The sequence below is a fragment of the Pleurodeles waltl genome, chromosome 1_2 (assembly GCF_031143425.1).
Source record: "Pleurodeles waltl isolate 20211129_DDA chromosome 1_2, aPleWal1.hap1.20221129, whole genome shotgun sequence".
In the NCBI taxonomy this organism is placed as follows: Eukaryota; Metazoa; Chordata; class Amphibia; order Caudata; family Salamandridae; genus Pleurodeles; species Pleurodeles waltl.
The window spans coordinates 88,022,857-88,035,409 of NC_090437.1; the positions used below are offsets into that span (position 1 = coordinate 88,022,857).

General features: G+C 43.4%; 1 long non-coding RNA gene across 1 annotated transcript in view; it reads left to right on the forward strand.

Moving 5' to 3' along the window:
- Positions 1–4,144: 4,144 nt before the first annotated feature.
- LOC138297094 (uncharacterized) overlaps positions 4,145–12,553 on the forward strand; it is a 637,371-nt gene continuing 628,962 nt past the window's right edge. Inside the window, exon 1 of the long non-coding RNA XR_011203922.1 lies at positions 4,145–4,496. This is a non-coding gene — a long non-coding RNA (uncharacterized lncRNA). The remainder of the gene's footprint in view (positions 4,497–12,553) is intronic.

The following is a 12,553-nucleotide window of genomic DNA, read 5'->3' on the forward strand; positions in this document are numbered from 1 at the left end:
GGCCTAAGAAGGCTCGGGAGTGGTGGCCATGTGCCCCCACCTCCCGTTTAAATTTGGAAAAAGGCCCTGGGTCCCCAGGGCCTAACAAGGCTCGAGGAGGGGGGCTGCCCAGACCACACCCCTTTGATTTTAGCAATGGCCCTGGAGGATGGATCCCTAGTGTTTAACCAGACTTGGTGAGGGGGGGCATGTGGCCCTCCTCCCTTTAAATAAAAAAAATACAAACCTAGGGTCTGAGGTCCCCAGGATCTAATAAGGCTCAGGGAGGGGGCTACACAGACTCCACATCCCTTTCATTAAAAAGGGCCTTGGGGAGAAGGGTCCCCAGGGTCAAATAAGGCTGGGGAGGAGAGCCCTGCTTCCCCTTTCCCCTTAATTTGGAAAAAACAGCCCTGGGGGATGGGGTCCCCAGGACCTAAAAAGGCCTGAAGAGGGGGGCTACAAGATCCCCCTCTCGTTTCATAAGAAAATCCCCTGGGGGATGGGGTTCATAGAGCCTAATAAGGAACGGGGAGGAGGCCATATTGTCCCTTTTCCCAGTAAAAATAGAAGGCACTGTGGGATGGGGTCCCAGGGACTAAGACGGCTTGGTAGGGGGGGGAGGAGTCGGCCCTTTCCTGTTTAAAAAAGATAAGGCCCCATGGGTTAGGTGTGATAAAGAGATCTGTTGTTTTTTTTTTTTAAGTTTGAAAACCACTGACAATAAACAAAGGTTAAAGTAACTTAGTTAGGTAAATTTGCCAGTGACAACATTAATGTTTTGAAGTAAAAAAAACACAGAAATTCACAAGTTATTTTTAGCAGAGATGACTGTAACTTGCGCCCCTACCATGCACTGCTTATGACCTCACATACTACATCACTCATAAAATGCTCTATATCCTCATTTATGACATCACTGATGATATCTCAAACGACATCATTGATGAAATTTGCTATGTGAATTACTATGGAAAATCAACATTTCGGGACCATCCCCCCTTTTCTTGACCCTCACTTGATGGGTGGGTGCAAACATTTTCATGAAGGAGCCAATCTGGATGGGCTTTTGTTTTTTAAAGTTTCATGTAGATTTGTCAAATGGTGCCAAAGTTATTAGAGAAACAAAAAATCACTCTTCTGTTGGGACATAAAAGTCAACTGTGTGGTAATGGATGCGTACCCCTGCTCTGAGTACCCCAACTGTACCAATGTCAGGATCCATGATGAGGACGTTTGCTGCCATAAGCAAACATGGATCATGGGTGTGTGCCTTGACATAGGCCTGTCTCATGGATTGCAGTCATCGACTGGGAGGGATGCCCAGAGCACTTTCCTTATAGGGTAAAAAAGGCTACTACCTTTACCAGGAGTTAAGCAGCACGATCACAGTGGCGGCAGTAGGCAGTGTAGTAATCAGTAGGATAGAACATGTCCTTTTTACCTATGTCACTGGAGTCAGGCCTATAGGCTCAAATCAATTAAAGTTCTGCCTGCTGTGTGCTTATCTCACCCTGGGCCTACATTGGTTTGGTGTCGAGTTCTGTGCCATGCCGGCCTGACATGCATGTGCTGGGTGTATGTGTGCCTGTTGATGGTACAATACATGAAGGATTTAGTACGGTGCATGGTGTGTATGCTTTATGCATGTGCTAGGTGTATTTGGTCTGTGCATGGTATAATACATGAAGGATCTAATGATGTGCAGTGCGTGTAACTTTATACATGTGCTGGCTGCATGTGTGTCTGTGAGTGGTACAGTACATGAAGGATGTAGTGCAGTGCGTGTATTCTGTATACATGTGCTGGGTGTATTTGTGCCTTTGAATGGTACATACAGTACATGGCTGAATCTGGGTTCCAAATTGGGAAACCCAGGTCAGTATGGTGAAACATGAGGAGGTAGAGGAATTCCCCCATACAGATTTGTGTACTGATGCATTCCTGTAAACTGGGTCTCAAGAAAGGCGCCTGGGAACATTTCAGGGAGGGGGTGGGCCTGCTAAGCGAATCATAAGAAGTAGGGCTGAGGCCCTGGGTTAAACTAATGATACACATGCCCCTGTGCTAGTCGAGCTGTGCAAGGAGGAGCTCTACCTGTCTTGCTTGTGATCAGGACTAGGTTTCAGGGTCTACTAGTCTTGCAGGTGGGTTAGGAGATATCACCCTGGGAATCCTAGACCACCTGCTATGAACCTTGGAGCACCAGTGCCTGTCTTCCTGTCAAGACCAGTGTGCCTTGTGAGGAAGAGGGGAATGTTGGAGGGAGCAATCTCCAGAGGCAAACCTGACAAGTCAGTGGAGTGCTGCTGTGAAGTGATCTGTGATCATTGTTGTGCCGAACGGGTCATTGCTTGTGTGCTGTGAATGACCGGCGACCGAGTATGCCAGAAGGGTCTGCCATGGACAGATTGCTGTGCTGAATCCGCTGTAGTCCATGTGCGGTTGTGAGCTGGCAACCCCATCTGCCAGCAGGAGCTGCTGTGAAGGAACCTGCTGTGTTAGTCTGGTCGTAGTCTGAGTACAGTGGAGAGAAGGTGATCCTGTGTCCCAGAGAAAGGCCGTTGTGGGAACTCCTGCATACCTGCATCATGACACAGGATCAGTTGCAGGACCTTTGTGCTAGTTTGTCCCCACGCACCATGAGACAGACCAAAAGACTTACCCAGTTTGGAGGAGCCGTGACAAACCTCCGGTCGTTGTGACTCCAAGAACTCAAGGACTGCTGATCACAGCTGCTGCCACTCCAGGGCACACTAGGAACACCAATCGCCACAATCCTGCAGATGCTGGTAAGATTGATTTTAGCCCAGTCGGCCCCAAGGGAACTTGCTCGCTAGATAGCTCTTTGGGACAGAAACTACTTTGAGTTTACAACAGAATTGGGAGTGGAACTCTTGAGACTCAGACTGATAGTGGGGCTTCCTCTTGATATCAAACATAGCAAATTGAGAATAACCACTATCGCTAGAGCGAGGAGGGAGTGGACACATGGAACTGCATAAGAAACACTAGATCTATGACCTCAATGGAACTGTTGAAGGTAGTATTTCACTTTGTGTAATAGCAGTAAAATAAAATACTTCTATTTTTTAATAAAAGGGATCACGCTATTCGTGAGACTCAAGTTCTGAAGGGGAACCTGGCCCAGTTGCTCAGGGTGCATAGCACGCCGGGCCTTAGTATGTCAGGAGTAAAAGACCTCAGCCCCAATGGCTGGGTCCAGTAACTTGTGTCTTCACCGTGGCCCTCTGAAAAGAGTACTAATTTCTTCTTATGGAAACTCTGACCTGACTTCACAGTGGCAACCACCACTGTTTAATATATAAACACACGCACACGCATACACACCCATTTCGCTAGTCTGAATCTTCAAGCTGTCAACCAGGGTATATCCATAATGGCGATGGTAGCCTCTTGAACCAAAAGCTAGAATGTCTGCATAATGCCAGCTGTGCAGCCACTTGTACTACCTCTTGGAACTTTGTGTCCTGTAATGGCCTATAAGTCTATTGGCCATCTTAATGATTACAAGTCGCAGTTATGCTTCAAATTCCTCTCACAGTAGTTTTTTTCTGCAACCTAGCAATGACGTGTTTACTGCTTTTGTATATGCAGCACGTTGGTTTAGAAGGTGTTTTATTTCGTCCATACTCTAGAATGCAAAGAATTAAAAGAGACACCATTTTAGGAGTAGCAGTGCGAAATGTGCTTTGTGTTTTTCAACATAGAGTAACAGGATTTATCAACCTGATAAGGATAAGAACTGGGAATAGGAGAGTGGAGCTCAATGAAATAAAGATTAACCATAGATTAATCAGAAATCTTGCAAATGTAGATTAGCAACTCATTGCATCTGATTTACTGGAAAAAAGAAAGGTAAATGAGCTTCCAGATACTTTGTAGTACATCCCTTTAAAGAGTCGACTAAAATCCAGGAACATCTGACTCAAACTGAAAGCTTTGACTGTAACACTTTCCTCCCCCTCATCTATGACTAACCATGTGCCCCTGAGCCCTATAATGCAGTCCTAACACTTTCAGCTGTAACACGTACTAACACTTCCTTTCAGCCCAATCCAACCGGTGAATTTTTCCTTGAGCAGTGCTTTTGACTCATAATAAAATTGGTGACTCAAACCTGCATACAGTTGTTGTACAGATTCCACCCACTGTTTATTCAGCCTCCACTTTCTTAATCAACTGCATATCTTCATCACCCTTTCCTCCAGTACATGTTTAATTTGTTTTTCTCGATAATATAAAGCTGAGGGACATATCCTCCAGACATTAGCCTGCTACCCGGTGTAAGGAGCTCCCAGTAGCAGACCTTAAATACTTTACTAAAATGCTGAACTGTTCATGAAACCACAGAAACAGATGCACAGATCACTGCGAACTTGCAGAAGAGGATTTTATGAATTTTGAACGGAGCAACAGGATAGAAATGTTTTCCTGATGCCTTTAGTAGGGGCCCCCCCGGAGTCACAGGTGTGCTACAATCGTCCAGCTGTCTGGTAAGGAGGCGATCTGAACCCATCTACTGAAATGTATTGCATGGTTTATGTGAAGACCATATTGTGTTATTTGGGCATGCGATGTTACCTTACACTTAGCATAAGTACACTTTGTATTAATTGCTTTGAGACGCGCTATGAAGTCGCTGTGATCTTGCCTTTGGGGTACATTACAGAGGCAAGCGTCCAACATTGGGTGTTTTATCTGCGCACAACACATGCCACTTCTCTAATGCATGATAATATTTAGCATCTTGGCAACTGTATAATAGTACTTGGCAACTGTATATTAACACCAGGCAACCGTATACTAATGATTTGTCGCAAACATCGGTCATAGGAAACACAGCCTTCTGCATTCATGGCAGTTAAATGTCGATTCTATATTTGGGCTTTTACTGACAACCATACGAATCTAGAACAACCCTGACATTTTGACAAGACTTCGGTTCAATCTCAGTGCAGCTGCTTTTATCAAAGCTGGAAAGTTTGCTCATGCGCAGTGATAGTGTGGATAGAAATATTTTCAACTGATTTAAACTGTGGATGTCAGATTATGGGGGTTATTCTAACTTTGGAGGAGTGTTAATCCGTCCCAAAAGTGACGGTAAAGTGACGGATATACCACCAGCCGTATTACGAGTTCCATAGGATATAATGGACTCGTAATACGGCTGGTGGTAAATCCGTCACTTTTCCGTTACTTTTGGGATGGATTAACACCTCCTCCAAAGTTAGAATAACCCCCTATGTGTTTTGAAGCTGATTTCTATCAGATTTGGTAAGCATAGGAGCATATTGATACTTTTTTATGCAAAATTGCACTAACACATTTTTGCATCAAACAGTTTAGCACCTGCTTGCGCCAGTCCTGAGCACCAGCCGGGCGCCATATTTATGGAATGGTGCCACCCTGTGCAAAGGATGGGCTACTGTGAAAATAAAAATGAAGTTTGCCAGGTGGGGGTGGCGGTATGGGAGAGGGGGGGTTTGCATCAAACAATGATGTTAGGCTGGTTAGAGGCAAAAAAGAAATGCCTCTAACCAGCCTAGCGTAATTTTCTGACGTAAAACCATCCATACCACATGACTTCTGTCTTAGAAAAGACAGGAGCCATGCCCACCACCCCAGTGGCCAGCACAGGGCACCAGTGTCCCCTGGGCATGGCCATTGCACCCTGTGTCATGCAGGGGGCCCCACGGTAGGCCCCCAATGGCACTTTAATTAAAAAATATATATACTTACCCCACTTACCCTACTTACCTGGCATGGGGTCCCCCATCCTCCGATGTCCCTCTGGTGTGGGTGGGGGTGTTCCTGGGTCTTGAGGAGGGCACCTGTGGACCCATTTCATGGTGTTTAACCCAGGCATTGAATAATGGTGCAAAGCAAGCATTGCACCATTATTTAGTCCCTCTTCCCACCCGTGCATCATTTTAGCATATAAATATAGGGCTACGGGGTTAGCACAATTTTTTAGATGGGAACTCCTACCTTGCATCTCATTGACACAAGGTAGGTTCATGCATCTAAAAAAGGGTGCAAACTCCTATATTTTGACGTTAGACATGTCTAATGTTAAAATATAAATATGAAGATATTTTTCGGCCGAATTTGCATCAAAGAAATGGCGCAAATTCGGCACAAATGGAGTATAAATATGCCCCATAGCATTTTAGAGTATTTTCCAAATGCATAGTGAAAGCTCTCTATATTAGACTCACAAATGTTCATGACAGGGGTATGTTGTTCAAACGTGGAGCAGGTGCAGTAGCCCCCGTGAACGGAGGGTGAGACTCCCACTGCATCTAAAATACAACTGTTTTTCCCTCTACTAAACTAGGGGATAAGGGACCAGTTTATTTGCTTTCCTTGGGCACCATGACACCCTAGCTATGCGTTGGTTGAGGGTGGTGCTTCACACCTCAGTTTCTGGATAACATTTCTTGTGCTGAATAGACAAATGGGACCCCTCTTTGGATTTTATTTATCCTAACATGTTGTCCCTGACTTTGGCTGAATGGAAAAAAGGCATGCAGCGTGAGATCCTCATAGTTTACATAGTTGTATTTGAAAAAAATGAGTTGGTGTGTCCAAGAGGCAATTTTCCAGACATTTTCTTTACTTCTAGATTTAATTGGTTCGATGTGACAATTAAAATGACCCTCTTTATGCGCTGAAATTGACAGATAACACCCAAACCACAGCTGGGCCTTTTTTTTTTTTTAATACAAATAGTGTTATTGCAATTTAGCTGTCCGAGATTGTACCACTGTTGTTAAGTATTTTTCGAGTTACTGTGCACACTGCATTTTTGTGGATATGTTTGCATATAGCTTGCATTTTTCAGTCCCTACTGGTATCATCTTCCAGGTCATCTTTGTATATAACCAGACTAATAAGGTTTTTAATTATTAAAGAATAGGCACGCTTTCGAGTATCTTTATACAATGCACTCAACTTCATTTACTGGCGCTAAGGGAAAAGAGTATTCTGTCCAAAATGTCTTCTTTCAATTGTATTCCATAATGTTGTGTTTTTAGAAGCTCCAGCATCCAGTTAGCCTTCTCTTATTTGCTGGCAGGGTAAGGAACGTCTCCGGTGATGGTTGGAAACCCACAGCAGCAGCAGGCATGGTGATCCGGGTGTCAGACTGTGTTCTTTCAGTATGTGATCCAGTCCTGAGGACCTAGATGATTCATTTTAATGTGAGCTGCCAAGCTGCGAAGAGAACCCTTTCATGTTAAATTCCTTAAATTGCCCCTCACATATATCCAGCCTTGTGCATCTATGTATATAATAATAAGAACAATGATTCATGGCTGAGCGTATAGGACCATACAGTTAGCCTGGCAAATCCTGCGGTCGCTTGGGGTTTTCCTAAAGCAGACCATTGTGGCTGAGAAGGCAGAGCTTTTGTTAAAATCGTCTCCCGCATGAGAGTGTGAACACTCATACAATGGGGCTGGAAGGCATGCAGGAGTGTACGCAGCAATACAAGATTTATATTTAGGTGAATTAAGACACTTTAAGAATATACTAGAGGACAGGCAAGGCTGGCGTAGATGGCGTTATAGGGACACAACCAAATGTAAATGATAATGTTGTGATTTGTCAGAATAATTGGTCAGTTGGTGCCATATGGGTGGAATCGTGTTTATGTTTGTAGAACTCCTACTGTTTGATTGTCTCTGCCTAGCTCTATGACTGACAAAGAGCTTATTAGTAATGTGACGTTACCGACCCCAAACAACTCTTCAACACGTGTGGCATAGAAAAGCTTTCAGTACATTGTTGATGTTATGTTGATGCTGATGTACGTCATCTGTCATGCTCTGCAGTATCTTTCTAAAAGAGGAGAGAACGCAGAAAAGAGCAGAATTAACAGTATAACACATGGATTCTGTAATCCCTGAAAAACGGATGGAAGGACATGACTGCTCTAAGCTATTACAGTCGGCTTCTGATGCACAATGCAGCTGCCAGAGTCAAGGCATAACTGAAGAAACTATATAAAGCAACGAAAATGGAACATTGCTTTTCTTTCTTCTACTCTATTTTTTAGCCTATAATGAAAAGCAGCGAGAACATGTTTATTTTTTGCACTCCTTGGAGAAAATACACAATCTTTCTGATGTTTCCACAAATTCCAGACTAGCACAGTTTTTTTAAAGTGACTTGTATTCTTGCACCAGTGTCCAAGGGCGGAGACAAGGGGGTCCCTGGAGACTATCGCTTGGTAGCTCTAATTGATAATGACGCCTAATATTTTGGAGGGGGTGCTATTAGAAGAGCTACAGCTTTGGGTGAATGCGAAAAACACAGTTCAGCCAAACCAAACCGGATTCACTGAGCACACAGGGACCCCAGTCAATCTCATGGCACTCTCCCTTTTATCTGATCAGGAAAAAAACAACAGTTATCCAGTCTACTTTGGTTTAATCAATTATAAGTCTGCATTTGACAGGGTAGACCAGGGAAGGCTTTGGCAGAAATTGGCCCTCCTTAAGATCCCAGGTTGCCTATTAAAGGCCCTAGAAGCACTGCATAAAGACACACGTGTTACAATAAAGATTGGGATGGTTCTCGTTTGTCCAGGCCAATTAAAACCACCCAGGGTCTCAAGAAGGGCTGTGTCCGTGCACCAACATTATTCAACCAGTTCTTATCAGATCTGACTCCAACACTAAACTCCGTCAATTCACATCAACTGAAACTAGAGGGCTTCCAGCTGTCAAATTTGTTGTATGCGGACAATCTAGTCCTGATTAGTTGGACCAAGGTCAGCCTACAGCGCCTTCTTGACGCAACCTCAGTCATTTCAAGTAGAAATGACTTGACAATCAATAAAAAGAAAACAAAGATCCTGGTTACTCACAGGACCTGATCACAAAACCCAATGTGGTTTTTAGACCAAGAAAGGTTAGAGTCATCTAAAAGCTTTAAGTACTTTGGAGTCTACTTTAATGAGAACGGGAGACACATTGATCAATTAGACGAAATCAGAAAGAAAGGCAATGCATTAAATGGTGGCTTTAGGACCCTCTACACAAAATTAAAAAGCCCTACGCTGATGCCGATCCTCCAGGTGGCTCATGCAAAGATTCCTCTGACCTTACCTCATGGAAGCGAGGCTCTTAAGGGATGGGACAGTGCAATTTTGGACAAAATGTTACTCAAGATCTATAGATCAATTTTTCAGCTCCCCTCCCATTCATTCCCAGACCAGGTAAGACTGGAGTCATTGGCACGGAAGGCAGCCTTCACAATGTATTGCCATAAACTTAGGTCTTCAAAAGAAGATTCTTTAGGCCACTACCTCTGGGCTTAATTGAAACAAAGCAAAGCTCCCTGGAAAGGTCCTACCTGTTTCAAGCTTTGAGCACCCTTGGTCCAACAAGCACTTGGGACTTATCCACTAGCTATCAGGAGTTCAAAAGTATGGTAAAAGCAAGCACACAATTTCTCGCACTGCCAGAGGATAAGGCTTGTCTGTCTCGACGAAAACATGGCTGGATGATGCTGTACACTTATAAGCGGCTGATACCACAGAGTTACCTAAGTGAACTCTATAACGATTGGTCTACAGTACAGTTTATGAAATACAGGATGGGGATAATACCGACCCCAATTTATTATCCCATATGGAAAAGACAGGAGGTGCTGGAGAATTGTCCACTTTGCGACTGGGGTCAGGAATACATCATCCACATACCATGTTTTTGTCCCACCTTAATGGAGGACCAGCAGGAATTGTTACGAAGAAGGTAGATTCTCTGGGGCATAAGGTCTTGCCGGGAGGTAGTGTTGGTCTGCTTTGATCCTTTGGACTATGGGCTAAACTGTGCACTGGTGAAATTCCTTCAGTGATTCACGTAAAAGGTGGATACCATGGCTCAAGCAGATGAAGTGAAGGGGTGTGATTATATAACAGATCTGGCTTCAGCCCTCAGCTTTGAGGCTTCACGTTTATGCGTTTTTCTGTAAAGTATTTGAATTACTAACCTTTTGTAACCACTCCTTTTTTATTGATAACGTCCCCAGCATTCTAACATCCTGGTACTGCAGTATTGGCTTCTTTACCTTCACCTGCCCCTACTGTTTATTTACAGGAAATGTAACAATAATGTTGTTTTAATTGTATTAACTTCTTTTAACATTTATATTTTTTTATTATATTTATTGTGCACTGTATTGCAATAGTTTTAATAATCAAGCAATAAAGTTTATTTATTCACAGATGACTAACAGGGTTTTAACTTTCCAAATGTGCTTGTTCTTTTATATGAAAGAGATATGCACCAAGGTTTTAGATGGTTTGTGGGAAAGGTGATGGTATGACCAACTATTTATTATATGGAATACAGTACCCCCGGCATACATGATGAGGATAGTGCAAGTCGCCTAGGAGCTCCATATCCTTATGAAGTAACTCAGCCGTTAGTCTTGTTCCTCTATATGTTATGGAACTCCTCAGACACTTGCAATATTCTTATAATGTATGGCAGGGGGTACTTTACCCCTTATATCATTTATGTTAAGTTCAATTTCAAGAATGTTATGGTCATGACCCAAAATGCAAACAAATAAACTGGAGTTCATATGAACTAACATTACTAGTGTCATCATCAAGGTAATCATAATTGAAGACATCCTCCATGATGAACTCCATAACATCATACATACCATCAATAATCTTACAGTAGTATTCATATTCATTACTATGTGTCACTACAGGCTGCACTGCAACTGAGCATCATTTACATAACTACAGACTTCACCTCTGATGTGACCCCAGCGATATTACCATGTCTGTTCTGTAAGACATGCGTACATGCATCTGCATTTAAATATATTATATATATCATTGGACTGCATTTATTTTCACTCCCATACCACACGTTATTTAGGTGAATTGTACTAATAAATGCATGGGCGCACTTTCCTTTTATAACAGAGCTAAGGTCCGATTCCAGATAATTGTCAGAGTATAGCAAAATTCCCATGGGAAAACACTCACCCAGATCGCACCCCGAGGTAACTATAACTTGTGCCCCCGCCATGCACAGTTTTGTCTTCAATAATTTGACTGATAATGTTACATTGATATTTTAATGATGTTTTAAAAGATGGCATGAATACTGTAATATGAGGGGTAATTAGCAGTGCATGCTGAGGGCATTAGTTATAGTTACCTTAGGGCGCGAGTTATAGTTACTCAGCTAACCATAACTATAAATGCTGAATTTCTATGATTTTGTGCGAGTAAATTCACAAACTAACTATAACGTCCCTGTAACCTTTGTTTTTTAAGTGAATATTTATGTTTTTTTCAATTCTATTTCTTAACTATAATGTCCCTTAACCTTTTTTTTTTCTTTCAATGTTTTTTTTAACATAAAGTCATTTTAATTACTTTATGGTAATACAGCCACTGATGCACACGGTCAAACGCCTGCAGCCAGAGCCTGCAGTCAAACCCCTATAGCCACCCAACGCAACACCACGCATGCCTTCAGTCATGCGCAGCAGGCCCTGCTGCCTACCCCACTGCACTCTTGAAGTGCTTCTTTGTTTGTCAGTGATGTGATTATATTCTGTGCATTAAGCACGTATCTCCAAAATCAAAGGGAAACGCGCTCTGGGGGGCATTTAGTAACCTGCCCATCTTCCTGGGAAAATGGGTGGGAAGATGTTCATTAATGTATATGGCCCGGGGCCAAAAGGACTGGGCTTTTATGGCATTTTACATATTTGTAAGGCATTTTTTATGGTAGTTTTTAAAAGGGGTAACTGAATCTGTGGTCTCAGCAGCAGATGACAAAAAAGAATCCACTCATGACCATCATTGCATGAGATTTTGCACCTGAAAAAAGCAAGGGTGCACACACCTCCATCAAAAATTACAGATAACTTTTCACAGTGGAAATGAAAAGAAGAAACACTGGGATTGCCTTAACCATGCGTATCATATTCACATGATTAGTACATCACAAAAGTGAAGCTTCAACGTAGACACCTGCTTTGTTTATATATGTAAGTGCTTTAATTAAAGTTTTAAATTCTGTACATGCACATCGTGCACCAATGAAATCTGCCCTGCATATTTATTTAAAATAAATACACAGGACAGGATTCATTTAGTTTAAATAAACATTGGGGACCGCGAGGGGAGCTTCAAGGGCCCCGAGGTCCCAACAGGCTTCCCTCCTCCTGCGAGAGCCAGCATTGCACCCGCATGCAGGGAGCTGCTGGAAATGCAGCTCCCTGCATGCGGGAGTAATACTTTCATCTCTTTCCCTGCCCGAATGTCTGCAGGCAGGGAAAGAGATTAAGGGGGTGATTCGACAGACCGGCGGTGCCCCGCAGGGCATTCTGACCGCGGCGCTTTGGCTGCGGTCAGTGCAGGAAAACCGGCGGTCTCCCGCCGGTTTTCCGCTGCCCCTTGGAATCCTCCAAGGCGGCGCAGCTTGCTGCGCCGCCGAGGGGATTCCGACCCCCCCTACCGCCATCCAGTTCCCGGCGGTCCGCCCGCCGGGAACCGGATGGCGGTAGG